The sequence below is a fragment of the Hemicordylus capensis genome, chromosome 1 (genome assembly GCF_027244095.1).
Source record: "Hemicordylus capensis ecotype Gifberg chromosome 1, rHemCap1.1.pri, whole genome shotgun sequence".
NCBI classification, from domain to species: Eukaryota; Metazoa; Chordata; class Lepidosauria; order Squamata; family Cordylidae; genus Hemicordylus; species Hemicordylus capensis.
Genome location: NC_069657.1, coordinates 235,152,945 through 235,166,791, shown reverse-complemented (window position 1 = coordinate 235,166,791; position 13,847 = coordinate 235,152,945). Strand labels below are relative to the sequence as shown.

Sequence of the window (13,847 nt, the reverse complement as noted above, 5' to 3'; positions counted from 1 at the left end):
AAGTGCTGCATTCCCCTACCCTGAACTACAATTTCCAAGTGGCATTTCAAGAACATGTATGTGCAAAATTTTGTGACCCAGTTTAGAATTCTTTTGAAAAGTTATGTTTTGAGCATTTGATGATGCAATTGGGGTGTCTCATTTAAAAAGTATTATTCAGTATTCTCTCCCCAGAAAATGATTACAAGTCACCTTTTTTGCCTATTTTCCTTAAGGAAAGTAATCTTATGAGATCACCTGGCATTCTGTGTGTATGTCCATGTGAGTGGCCCCCCCTATCAACTTTGCAATGCCTGGGCCAATATGAATCAAATGGGGTACAGTTGTAGGGACACAAGATGGCAGACACATGATCATTTGAGGTGCAATTGGGCTAACTTGTGAACTGCCTAAGTGATTTGAACCAGATTTGCTACAGGTATAGTGACACATAGGAACACCTGAAACACATAGTTTGTGGTGATGTCATCTACCCCAGTCCAAGATGGTGTGTGTGTGAGTGTTTGAGAGGCAAGTGGGCTAACTTGTGAACCTCCTAACCGATTTGAACCAAATTTGGTACAGTTGTAGTGAGTGACACATAGGGACACCTCGGGACACCTCAGTGGTGTAGTTTGTGATGATGTCATCCATCCTGATTCAAGATGGCAGTCACAGGAATGTTTAAGGCTGAAGTGGGCCAAATTGTGAAGATGGAAATTATCAATTAATATTATAGTGAAAGGAAAGTAGGCTGATTAGTTCTTACCAGAAAAACTTGTTTTTGCTAAAATCTCCCCATACACAGCTGAAATCAAGGCTTGAGTTCCTATTTTGACACCAGGGGAAAAAAATTTGAGTAGATACTGTGAGAAGATAATAATTGTTCTGTGAGAAAACTGTGTGTGTTTGTCAGAACAATTTCAATCTTAGTACAAATAACTTATAAAACTTATATTATCCTCCAATGTAAAACTTCTATTATCCTCCATATTTTTATTCAATCATTTTATTTGCATCATTTTCTCTCACAGCTGCTAGACCTCAATGCTGTTGTTTGACTTTTACCACCCTCTAGCCTTGTACCTCATAAAGAAGAGGAGTTGCTGTGTTCCTTGTAAGATCCAGAATGCCCAGGGCTTTTAACAATTAAATGACTTTATTACTTTATCTAGCTTATGAGGATGGAAGCAGCAACTGTCAATATTCTACCTGTATTTCAGCTGCATGACAGCCAGAACGTCTATAGGTGCAGTTCCAGTCTCTACCCTCTGTGTTTCAGTCTGCTATTCAGCTATTAGGCACAGAGCTCCAGGCATGGAAGAAGCCCATATTGTTTCAACTATAAAAGTTGCCATGGAACACAAGAAAATGCCTTATGGTCCATCTAGTTCCACTGGTCCATCTAGTTCACTATTGTCTACACTGACTGGCAGTGGCTCTCTAAGGTTACAGGCAGGAGTTTCTCCCAGCCCTATCTGGAGATGTCAGAGAATGAACCTGGGACCTTCAAATGCTCTTCCACAGAGCTATGGCCCCATCTCCTAGTGGGAATATTTTACAGTGCTCACATTTAGTCTCCCTTCCAAATGCAAACCAAGGATGACACTACTGAGCTAGACGGGCCAGGGGTCTGACCCAGGCTGTTTCCTATGTTCCATGGTAACTTTCATAATTGAAGCATTACTTCCACTATGCCTGGCACTCAGTGGCGCTCTTACCGCTGGACTCCGGGGCCAATGTCCAGGGCCTCCACCTCCCCTAGGCCCCCTCAAATCCTCTTTAGTCTGTCCTGGGTGGTGTGGTGGCCGATGGCCCGCACTGCACCGGGCAGCCTACTGCGATTGTGACCCGTGCCGAGTGCTTTAGAGACAGCAGAGGGAGAGGGGAAAGAAATATGTGGGATAAGAATAGGTGGATGATGCTTAACTTGCATTGGGGGCGGGGCCTCCAGCAAGGGAGCGGGGCTCCAAAGGCCTTAAGACCCAGGCTCCAAAATTATCTAGGTGCAACTCTGCTGGCACTCTGTGTATAACAGCTGAATGACAGGCAGAAACTCATAGGTGGGATTTCCCCCAAAATTTGAAGACTGAAGCTTCACCCATTTAGGCTCTGGCTGTCATGTAACTGGAGTACAGACAGAATATCAAAAGATGTTGCTTCCATCCATCCGCATATTCTAGGTAAAGTTGCACCACCTGTATGTTTGCATGTCATACAACTGTTAACTAAGGGATGTGCCGGAAGCATTTCGGCACCTCTATTTCGATGCACCGAAATGCTTCGAGCTACTCCATATGAATCATTTCAGTGGGTGGGAGGGCAGGCACTTTAAAAGGAGGGAGGTAGGTCTTAGCTTCCTCTCGCTTGCTCCTCCACCGCCCCCTGCCACCCCTGAGCGGCACTGTTTGTATTCAGCAGCTGGGCTCTCTATTTGTCTGGCTGCATCTTACTGAGAACAGGAAGTTCCCTTTCCCAGCAGCCTTTGGGTAGCATCAGGAAGGAAATGGTGTCTGAGCATGTGGCATCTGCACGTGCCAGCTTCCCTCAGTTTTAGCCCAGGTACAAAATTTGGGCTACCTGGAGGAGGAGAATTTTGAGCAAAATGTCTACATTAGGGCTGTGTAGATGGGTGTTTTGGGGGGGGGCATTAATTTCTGTACTCTATCTAACATAGAATTCCATATATCACATAGCAGCAAATGCAGCAAGCTTGCCTTTAGAGAACTGAAGTTTGCCATGTGGCTGTGAATAGAGGCCAATGCCAATTCTTTGATGTTAAGAGAGGAGAGCTGGTCTTGTGGTAGCAAGCATGACTTGTCCCCTTAGCTAAGCAGGGTACACCCTGGTTGTATTTAAATGGAGACTACATGTGAACACTGTAAGATATTCCCCTTAGGGGATGGAGCCGCTTTGGGAAGAGCATCTAGGTTCCAAGTTCGCTCTCTGGCATCTCCAAAATAGAGCTGAGAGAGAACCTTGGAGAAGCTGCTGCCAGTCTGTGTAGACAAATCTGAGCTAGATAGACCAATGGTCTGACTCAGTATATGTCAGCTTCCTATGTACGATACGTTGAACTGAGAAGTGGAGTTTTCCATAGGGATATTATAGTTTTACAGCACACATACAATATTTTGTGCACACCTGGGGGGAAAAAGTGTGAAGTGGCCAAACAATTCAGGCCAACCGTTTTGATAAATCTTTTTGTTTTTTGTTTTTTGAGATTATTAACTTTAATGTCAACTAAACAAGAGGAGACAGTTAGCTAGAGGATTGGGGTTTTTTGTTTTGTTTTGGTTTTGGTGCTGAAATTATTCTCAAATGCCATCTCTTCTGAAATATGAATGAAAAGGCTAATGGAATTTGCAAGGTCTGTTGTGGAGAAAATACCACAGTTGCCAGATGATATTAAAACTTAGTCTCTTCATGAAGTATAGACTTTTGTGAATCTGTTTGAGAAAGTCTCTGTGTTAGTTCTTCTCCTTTAAAAGCAAAAATCTTAATTCATAAAGTATATGTGGTGTAGTTTGAAAGACACTTTACTAATCACAAGCGGAATGATCTGTTCCTTTTAAATCTTGAATATTATTATTTTTATTTTTATTTTTTCTTGTTTACACTGACAGCTGTTATTGACTGGTTTGTTTTATCCAGACATTGAGTCCTTCCCAAGGACCTGGGATGGCTGAATTTTATTATCAATATTGTTATTATAGATAACGTCACAAAATATCGGCTGTTCCCAGTAAAGTTGCTTTTTGTAATTGGCAGATGGTGATTTCTGTGGCCCCTATGGTGTTGAGGTGTTCTTCAAGATGTTTTCGAATTGCACCTAGGGCACCAATTACTACTGGGATTATTTTGGTTTTCTTCTGCCACAGCCTTTCAATTTCAATTTGTAGATCTTTGTATTTTGTGATTTTTTCTATTTCTTTTTCTTCTGTACTGCTATCCCCTGGTATTGCTATGTTGATAATTTTAACTTGTTTTTCTTTCTTCTCGACTACAGTTATATCTGGTGTATTGTGTGGCAGATGTTTGTCTGTTTTGTAGTCGGAAGTCCCATAATATTTTTGCATCTTCATTTTCTACAACTTTTTCAATTTGATGGTCCCACCAATCCTTAGCTACAGGTAGCTTGTATTTTTTGCAGATGTTCCAGTGTATCATCCCTGCTACCTTGTCATGCCTTTGTTTGTAGTCAGTCTGTGTGATCTTTTTACAACAGCTGATCCACAGTTTCATCTGTTTCTTTACATAGGAAGCACTTCTTGTTGATTTTTTTAACTTTTGCTCTTATTGCATTTGTTCTTAGTGCCTGTTCTTGTGCAGCCAGTATTAAGCCCTCTGTTTCTTTCTTCAAGTTGCCATTCTTAAGCTACTGCCAGGTTTTGGTGATGTCTGATTTTCCAGTTATATCATGCAAATATTGACCATGCAGTGACTTATTTTTCCATATTTCTGCTCGGTTCTTGTTCTTTCTTGTAGGCCTGCTTTCTTTCATTGGTGTTGAATAATTTCTCGTTATTTACTATTTTAAGTGCATCTTCTTCAATGTCCTTTATATATTCTTCAATTATTTCTTACTATTATTATAGTTGTTGTTGTTGATTCGATTTCTATACCACCCTTCCAAAAATGGCCCAGGGTGGTTTACACAGAGAAATAATAAATAAGATAAGATGTATCCCTGTACCCAAAGGGCTCACAATCTAAAATATGTTTCGAATAACAATTCTGTTGCAAATGTCAGTAAATAACCATACTACATAAATCATACTTCAACAAAAAGACTTCAAAGGGAAATGCCAGTGTGAAATTGCTGTACTAAAATTTATTAGAAAAGTTGATTCTACTGAATTTGGACTTAATTGTGATTGTCACATATTATTTGTTTTAAATTAGCAAAGCATAACTAGAAAAATAGCATTTTTTTACTGTAACTACTGTTGGGAATGGTATTGAAATGCCACAGGCCCATTATATTCAAGGCCTTTGGCTCCACTTTACACAGATTACTCAAAATGAATTTGATAAATTAGGCTTTTGTTCAGGATAACTTGTTTGCTTGCTTAGAATATTTTTACCCCATCTTCCAACCTTACTCCTCAAGGCAGCTTACAAAGTTTAAGATGTTAACCATGACATAAAATAATCATGATTAAAGTTCACCTAAAACAAATGAGGCTGATCAATAAGACGTACATTAACAAGCTCAATTTTATAAGATCACTACATTGTTTACTTAATGCTTAAAACCTGTCCAAGTAGCACTCAGTAGATAGGTAATATGAGAGAATTCTGTAAGTGAGGCATCTTCACAGAAAAGGCCCTGTCCCACCACAACAAATCTGTTTTAGATTGTTAAGGTGTCCCAAAACTCTCAGTTGTCTTTGTTGCAACAAATGAGCAAAGATTTTAAATTTGTATAACTTACTATTGATAGGAATTCACTGGGTCTCTCCCACAACCCCCATCTAAGTTTTTTCAAAGGGCTCACCAGTATTAAAGCTGACATCTTTCCTGAACTGCATTTTATTTGTGCATCTCTTTCCATGTTTGTTTCAACGATACAACAGAATCCTGGATCCAAAGAAGGGAGAGATTTACTTGCTGTTTCCTTTGTAGGAGCTTCCTACTGCTGAAGAGTCAAGTTGATGTTCAGTTTAAAAAGCAGCCAATCTCCTTCACAGTAGGAATTTACTGTGAATAAAACAGCAAGCAGAGCCCCTGCTGTGCACGTAGTTCTCTTCCCAGTGTGTGTCTCTCTTCTTCAGATCTTGGACTGTACCGTATTTTATCTAAGCTACTATTTCTGACTAGAGTGTCATTCCACCTTCTGTTATCTCTGTCTAATAAATCTAGCTTAGACCCCTAAAGATGTTGTATATTCCTCAAGTTGACCAAATGTTTTTGTGATTACTGGAAAATATAATATCATCTCCAATGTAGAAATCTTAACTTTAAAAGTGACTGAACAACAGACAGAACCTGTTTAGGAGGAAGTTAGATTCCTTTGGGTTTAGGGTTTTGAAGAGTGAAACTAATTTTCTTGAGCACATTTCACCTGCTGGATATTTCCCAATAGAATTCTCTTCTAGTTTGTCATCCTGAGAATGTCATTCTTAAGCCTTCAGAATAATCTCTCTGGAGATTGCCAACATTATGGCTTTAACTGTCTGTGTATACTAGGAAGAAGGTGAGAAAAATTTCTTGAGTCATCTAGAGGAAAATGTATCAGGCTTTCCTGCAGCAAAAATCTGCCATGCAAAATGCCCCATATTCTCCTTGTATAGGTGGCAGAACATGTCACTTTTTGAAATTAATATAGACTTTTCAAAAATGCTGCCTTAAAATCACATTAGTAAGAATATTTTTTAGTTGTAAGTAAGATTAGTAAAACCACCATGAGCCATTTTTGGAAGGGCGGTATATAAATCAAACAAACAAATAAATATTTAGGCTCTTGTATCTGTAAAGCATTTTGTGGACTCTCCCTAGCTTCAATAGCTCTGTGTCAGATAACAAACATGTCATTCGTCTGTGATGGATTCTTTGACTTATCACAAAGTTTACAAACAATTGACCACCCACCCCTGCCCCAAAATCAACACAGTATTGACAGTGATTTTAAGTATAAAATAGTAGGATTTGTTACTCTTTTACTCAATTTGTGATTTATTGGTATGTGCACTCACTAACTTCCACAAGATTAATTTTAGAGTATTCTGTTAGTAGTTAAGAACATAAGAAGAGTGCTGTTGGATCAGAGCCAGGGGCATAGTAAGGTTGTAGTGGGCTCAGAGACAAGATTTTAAAATGCCCCCCCCATATATATATAACCTATGTGCCACAATAGAACATCATCATAAATTATTTTTTTTAAGGTTTTGTAAATTGTGGACGATGCAAGTCATTTAATGGTACTAGAGAAAAACATGCTGTTCTGGTAGCTCCAGGTCTTAACACTCACATCAATTTCAGAGGATGGATACAACTGAAGGAAGCCCAGGCGGGTGCGCGGCTGGGGGAGTCAGTCATGTGACTTGCCTTGGGCGGGGCAAGGCAGTGGGCCTCCATTCAACTGTCTCCCCTTGCCCTAGTATAGTTATGCCCCTGCTCAGAGCAAAGGTCCACCCAGGCTAGCATTCTGCTTCCCACTGTAACCAGCAAGCACTAAATGTACTAAATAAATAAATAAGAATCATCCTTGCATGAACAAATAAAGCACACCTCCATAGAACTGCTCCTGCTATGGCACTTTAATAATTTTCTGTTGGTACCTCTGCCACAAATGTAATTTTAGCACAATTGCCTCTGGAAATAGGGTCAGTACACTAAGCTATTTGCAACTTCTTCCTCAAATTGGAAATTACCTGTTGATTTCAAGCCCAGTTCATACTTGTTACACTGTTTGTGCTGCCATCAAGAATACAGTGGGTCTTAACTTGTTCTCCTTATCAGCCTCTGTTGCATGTTCCGCTACCCACTTTCCACTTATTGGGGTTGGTGGCAGTTGCAACCAGCAAGTTTCACTAGTGGCATCCTTCCCTCACATCCTCCCTGCCACCAGAACATGTTGTTTCCTGGGTACCTGACATCTGTACAAATGACTTGAGCACCCTGGAAAAATTATCTCTAGTTTCTTGGTTCCTGGGAGGCTGCTATGGTGGTATTAAAGGCAACACTGATGAGGGAGGTCTCACACTAGACCTACCTCCCACAATCAGACAGAGAAGTGGAATGTTGACATCCAGCAAGGAGGAAGACGTTCTCCCCTAGCCTAGCTTTCCATCCCAGCCAGAGCTGCTCCCAGGGCTATGAGGTTTGAATCAAAGGCACGCATGACAAATTGCCGAACTTCCGTATTCCAAACCAGAAAAATACAAACTGGAAATATTGCTTCCTGGCTCCAGCTGCCTTCCTGTTGACAAATACACAAAAGGTGAGGTTATCTAGCCTCACCATCCCAGGACACAATATCCTCTTACTTTCCTCCTTCATTTTCTTTGATATAGAGCTTTTAGGGCTTTTCTTACATTACTAGCTGACTCAGCACAGAGCATCTGCACTCCTAGTTCTCCCTTTCCCCCGCCGCCCACATCTGATCCAGCTCCCTGCTCCATCTTTATTTCATCTCCATCCCTTCAGTCAGTTTGCTCTCCCCACCCACCCACCCATTTGGCCAGTTTGCTGTCCCCTTCCACACATCCCTTTGGCCAGATTGTTCTCACCCCCATGCCACTTCCTGTTCGGCTGTCCTCCCCACGAGGAGGCGGACAGTTGGAGCTGAGTGCGTTCTACTCAGTGGTGCCACTGCCACCTCCTCGACCTCCCTCCCTCTTCGACAGGCTGGCTCAGAGAGAGGCTCCCCCTGCTGTGCTCCACACAACTGCCGGTGCCAGAGATGGTGATGATCACTGTTTTTAAAAAGTATTTGGTATTTTCCCTTGCACACACACACCCCGGAACTGCCATCACTGGAGGGATGCTTGCAAACTGCAAGCCTGTTTTTTTTAGTGTGTGTGTGTGTTTTGCAAACCCACTCTATATACACACACACACACACGATCAACTGAAGATAATGCTTCATACATCTGATGAAAGGGACTGTCGTTCATTTACTGCAGTAAATGTGTTTTAATTCTTAAGATGCCACAAGACATTTTGCTTTAACAGGGTAACATGGCCATATCTGGAAGTGTTACATTCTATTGAAGCATAGCAATTGCAATCACATTCCACTTTGTTTTAGCTATTCTACACAAGTGTAGGATTTTTATACCATTAATCTGGAAATGCTTTTTTGCCCAGTTAGTGATGGGTAAGTTGTCCAAGATTTTAATTGGATTGACTTGAATTAAAATGAACTAGTGCTCCCCCCCGCCCCAACAAATAGGAAATAGCTGGTATAGATTTGGACTCCATCACACACCTGATGAAGGATGCAATGGAGTTTAGTCCTGAACTTTCCCCTGTGAGCCTCCCAAGCCCTCCCCCTCCATCACTCCCACATACTTCCTTCCTCTACTTAGTGTTATGGACGCCAGAAGTATATGGAATATAGGCCTGTGTCTGATTTCATTTTATATTAAGAGTTCAGTTAGATCTGCCTGGGTACTGCCTGGTAAATGATTTGTAGAGGCAGGGGTAATCTAGCATTGGTTATCAGCGTCTGTGGAAACTCACTGAGACAATGGGTCAGGCTTAATTACCAGTCTCACACTGCTGAAATTAACCTGTTGTCCCGTAACAGGATGCTTCTGACTTAGTCAAATGTGTTGATTAACCTGCCTCACACATGTACACCTTTTGATGTTACTTTAAATACACACTAGATAGAGGTACACAAGAAATAATGTAATTGCTGTCTCACACTAACTCCTGACTTTAACACCTTTTGGGGGAAGATGCAATTTGCAGCTCTGAGATGCAGATTTGCTTTTGGGCAATGTTCCCCCTCCCTTCTAAGCGCCTAGTTTACAGATGAGATTGAGATCTCTCTGAACTGACCAAATATCCTGAGAGATTTTTGGTAATTAAAAGACAATATTCAGAGGATAGCAGGAATAAACGCCTTTTGTGATCCAGAAGACTCAAATGGACATCAAAGGATGGAACCACTATAAGAAGGAGTTTCTGGACATGGCAGTTTAGCAGACTTATGCCTTCGGGCAATCTTGCTCACACAAAGATCCCAGTTTGCTGCTAAACCGCGAGGCAACAAGCAGGAACTCTGCCCATGCACAGAGGCTGTCTGTGACTTCTACTGCGCAGTGAGAAGTCAAGGCTCCCCAGCCATGGTGCTCCGGTTCTCAGCCATGATCTGAAGCAACTGCAGCAACTCCTGTCTCCAGCCAAGCGCCTCACTCCTTCAGCTGACGAGAAGTCTCTGGTCCTGGGTAAATATGCTGCTCCTACAAGCCTGGAATCCCCTCATCCCTTCCTCTTTTCCTGCTCCCTTCTCCTCCCCCCCTTTTCCTCTACTAATCTCCCCAAACCATGCCAGCCCTCAGCCTTCCTCCCCCGCCTTCTTTTCTGCCTATATTTGAATTGCATTAGGCTCTAGGAAGATTTAATTGCACACACATATGGTAGTTAGGAACACTGGTTGTGGTTAGGATGTTCTGTTTAAATACTGTTGCTGATATTGATAGAGTGTTCTGCTTTCTGCTTTGCTAGATTATGTTGTTAGTCTTTTATACTCAATAAAGCCTATTGAATCTTTGAGGATTGGTTTGATCTCCTTTCTTCCATGCGCCCAGATCACACATGGTCACTAATATAAAAGAACTTGGTCCAGACCTATTTTGTATACTAGCTAATGAGCATATTTAGTATATAAATCAGGCCTGGTCTATAACATTAGCAACCATCCTCCATTCCTCCTCACTTCCCTGAGTATGCTGCTATTTTAATAATAAATAAAGAATAACAACTTTATTTGTTAGCCACCCCACTACAAATTGTTCTCTTTCTATTTTAATGGCAACTGGGAGGAAGGAGAGTGGTGTCTTATGCTCACCAGCATGGTGGGTGGTGTTAATGGGGATAACAAGTGGAATTCTTCTTCAGGTCAGATTAAAACCCAAGCCAGAGAAAAATTCAGGAGCTCTTTATGATTGCTGCAAATACAAGGCCATGGAATACAAGTCTTGGTGACATCTCTAACTTTAACTATATTAAGTGATCTTTTCAGCCCCCTTTTCTTAATTTCTTCTAGTAACTTGTGGAAGCTCAATGGTAGTCTCTTGTGTATATGCTAATTAAGGGTATTTTCCTGCAAGTAACAGTGGCATAAAAGCTTATACAAAATAGTCAGCATGCATTTTCAATCAGAGAGAAATGTGGGATGGATGGTTATTTGGTAATCCTCCTCACAGACAGTGTTTCACACAACTGCATCATCAGGGACAAGAAACTTTTCCCCACAAGGAGGCAAAATTAATCTTGGCAGAGCTCCTTAAAAGGCGGAAAGCGAAGTGAATTAGAGCTGTTTGTGAACTGCAAAATAAAACCAGATCTTCCCTAAAGGAGTTTTCTCTCACATGGTCTGTTTCATTGTTGTTTTTAACTCTAAGAGGAATGTGTGCTTAATGCTTTTTGATTTGTTTTTATTTTATCTCTTCTCTTTACAGCCTTGCAAATTGCCAGAGGCTGAGTGTGTCTCAGTGTACATTTTAGAATATGTAAATGGCTGCTAGCAACTGCTAACTTCCCCTGCCCCCAAACATACTTTGTATTGCTTATAGAGTAGACAATTATATAGTTGTAATTTAACATATCTTGCTCCAAATTAGATTGTATCCATTGTTAACGTATTATGAACAAATGAACAATTCTCAATTAGGCATCCAAATGTATTGTGTTTTTTTATTATAGTTAATCTGTGATGGCGACAGCAACCATGCTCAATGCCTGATTTTTATGAGTCTGCTAATTTCATTATAGATCTAGAGGTGCCATGGATAATGTTGAGCTGAGTTTCTCATCAGCTGAAAATGCTCATCAATGGTGTGTGGCAGTTTGCTTGTTGTTCCGATTTCTGGTACCTTCCATTGGCCTGCTATTACCTGGATAGAAGGTGGGGGTGAGAAAAAGAAAGGAAGAAAACTCGGGTGCCCCTTTGCACTCTTCTTGGTGCCTTAGGTTCTGAGGGAAGAGGGTTTACTACCATCTTTCACTTCACCCTCCTCCCTGCATTCTCCTTCCTATGAAGTTCTTGAGAGGTGCCAAGGAGCCCCACTAAGCCCATGTCATGTCAGGTTTAAATAGATACTGGCAGACTACCATAGCTCTGTCTGTTTCACAAATCTGGCAATATAGCTAGGGTTTACCCCACTGCTTACCATTTTACCATCACTATGAGAACAGTCTACAGCTCCCAGTGACTTTGGCCTAAGCACTGTCTTGGTCTGGCTAGTTGCTAAGCATTTGTTATTTTTCAGGTGACCTTCATCTTGGGTGCACCACACTAGTTTCTCAGGTTCAGGCAAAGATCCTAGACACAATGCACTAAATTTTCATTCTTGTTTTCAAAAGAAAGCTGCTTAATTTCTGTTGATGTCAGTAATATTCACAATGTACAGGATGGCAGTTGTACTTCAGAATCCCTAAGTCATTCATTTTAAACAAGTTTAAAGTGTCGTCTAATGCTGATCTTAATGCAACCAGTGCATTTGTGAATATGTGTCCCTACAGATCCAGTTGACTGAGAATCAGGATTGGCTGTAGTTCTCTGTAGAGTATATACTCAGTCCTGGTGGTGTTGATGTACAATGTGAAGCATCACGTCTGAGCATCATGTTTGAGCAGCATGTCTCTTCTTCTGTAGCACATGAAGTAAAAGGTGGATTCATTTCAGTTAGGACTAAAGTAAGGGAGAAGAAATACCTCAGCAAGGCCTAGTTAGTTACAGCATAAAGTGCTCCAGGAGTCACTTATACTACTGTATTAACTCTGTTTATGTATACACTAGTAACTTTCAGTTAAATTAACGGGCGGTAGTAGACCTTTGGGGCTAGCTAACTTTCTCGCTTCCCCCCCCCGTCTCCCGCGGGGCCGAGTGCGTCCGCCGCCGCCATCGGGCCCGGTCTCCCCGCTGCCGCTGCGGAGCCCGATGTTGAGCGCCAGCCTGCCGCCTCCTCTGGCTTCCCTCGGGCCCGCTTCCCCCGGGCTCCAGCTTCCCCCGGGCCCGCCGCCTTCTCCGCCCTCCCCCGCCGCCTCCTCCAGCCGGGGCCGGCGCCACCCGGGGCCGCTGCCTCCTTGCCCGGCTTCCCCCGCTGCCTCCTAGATTCGCCTGGCCGTTCCTCAGCCTGCCGCTGCTCCTCCCCCCGCCCGGCGTCGGCGTCGGCCACTTCTCCTCAGCCCATCGCTTCGCTTCTCCTCCACCCTCCCAACATGGCGCCCGGCGCCCGCTCCGTGTCTCTCTCGCCATGTTCTGCGCATGCGCGCACCACGCATGCGCAGAACACCCGAAAAAGACACGGACGCAGGTACCCAACCATTTTATTATACAGGATGCTTATATATGATGTTCTCACTCTCTCTGTGTGGAGTGTTTGTGTGTGTGTAATTAATTTATCAACAAACTAGAAGTTTTTTTGCCAAGGGAATATGAGTTTTGTAGGTATTTGTTTTCTCTTATATGCCCACTATGTCAAAAGAAGTTTTTCCAAACCAAGGCAAGTGCCATTTAGGTAAAGGTCTCTTGCAGAAGGAAGTGCCACCTTAAAGGTCAATTCAATCCCCCCGCCCCCACACACACACCCAAACTTGCTAGGGTTGACTTAGCTGAATGTGTGCTTCCTTGGGCAAACAGGTTTTTTGCTTCTGCAACTTCTGCAGTTTTTGAAATAGATACCATGTTCACATAAATTGCTGCCAATATTTGTTACAGTAGCTTCAGATAATCTTAATAATAGCTTGATGTATTTGAGCAAGGTAGAGAAAGTAATATCTAAAGTGAATGTCTGATTCCTACAAGAATTCGTGCTAGTTTAGGCAAGGCAATGGGGTAATGTTCTCCATTGTCTTCCTCTGCATTGGCAAATAAGGAAATACAATGAAACACCAGGACATGAAGACAAGCAGAGTTGTGACCTGGTGATAATTCCTCTCTCCATTTAAGCTTAAAAGGACAAAAAGTCCTTTCATTGCCACCATTCCAAATGGATGGGAGAGAAAAGCTCATTGACATGTGAAGTTACTGCACCTGTTGAATTTCTGCCTGACTAGTATCATGCTTTGTAGAGATGCCCCAGGCAGAAATTCATCATGTGTATATTTAGCAATTTGTTTAATTTCTTGTATCTTTATCCCATTCCCCCCCCCCCACACACACAAATAACTCAGTGCAGTATACATGC

The 13,847-nt window shown here is 42.1% G+C and overlaps 1 protein-coding gene across 10 annotated transcripts in view; it reads left to right on the top strand.

The window, feature by feature from the left end:
- The window catches only part of SPAG16 (sperm associated antigen 16), a 754,101-nt gene that overhangs the window by 106,796 nt on the left and 633,458 nt on the right, over window positions 1-13,847 (top strand). The gene's annotated exons all lie outside the window — the stretch shown is intronic.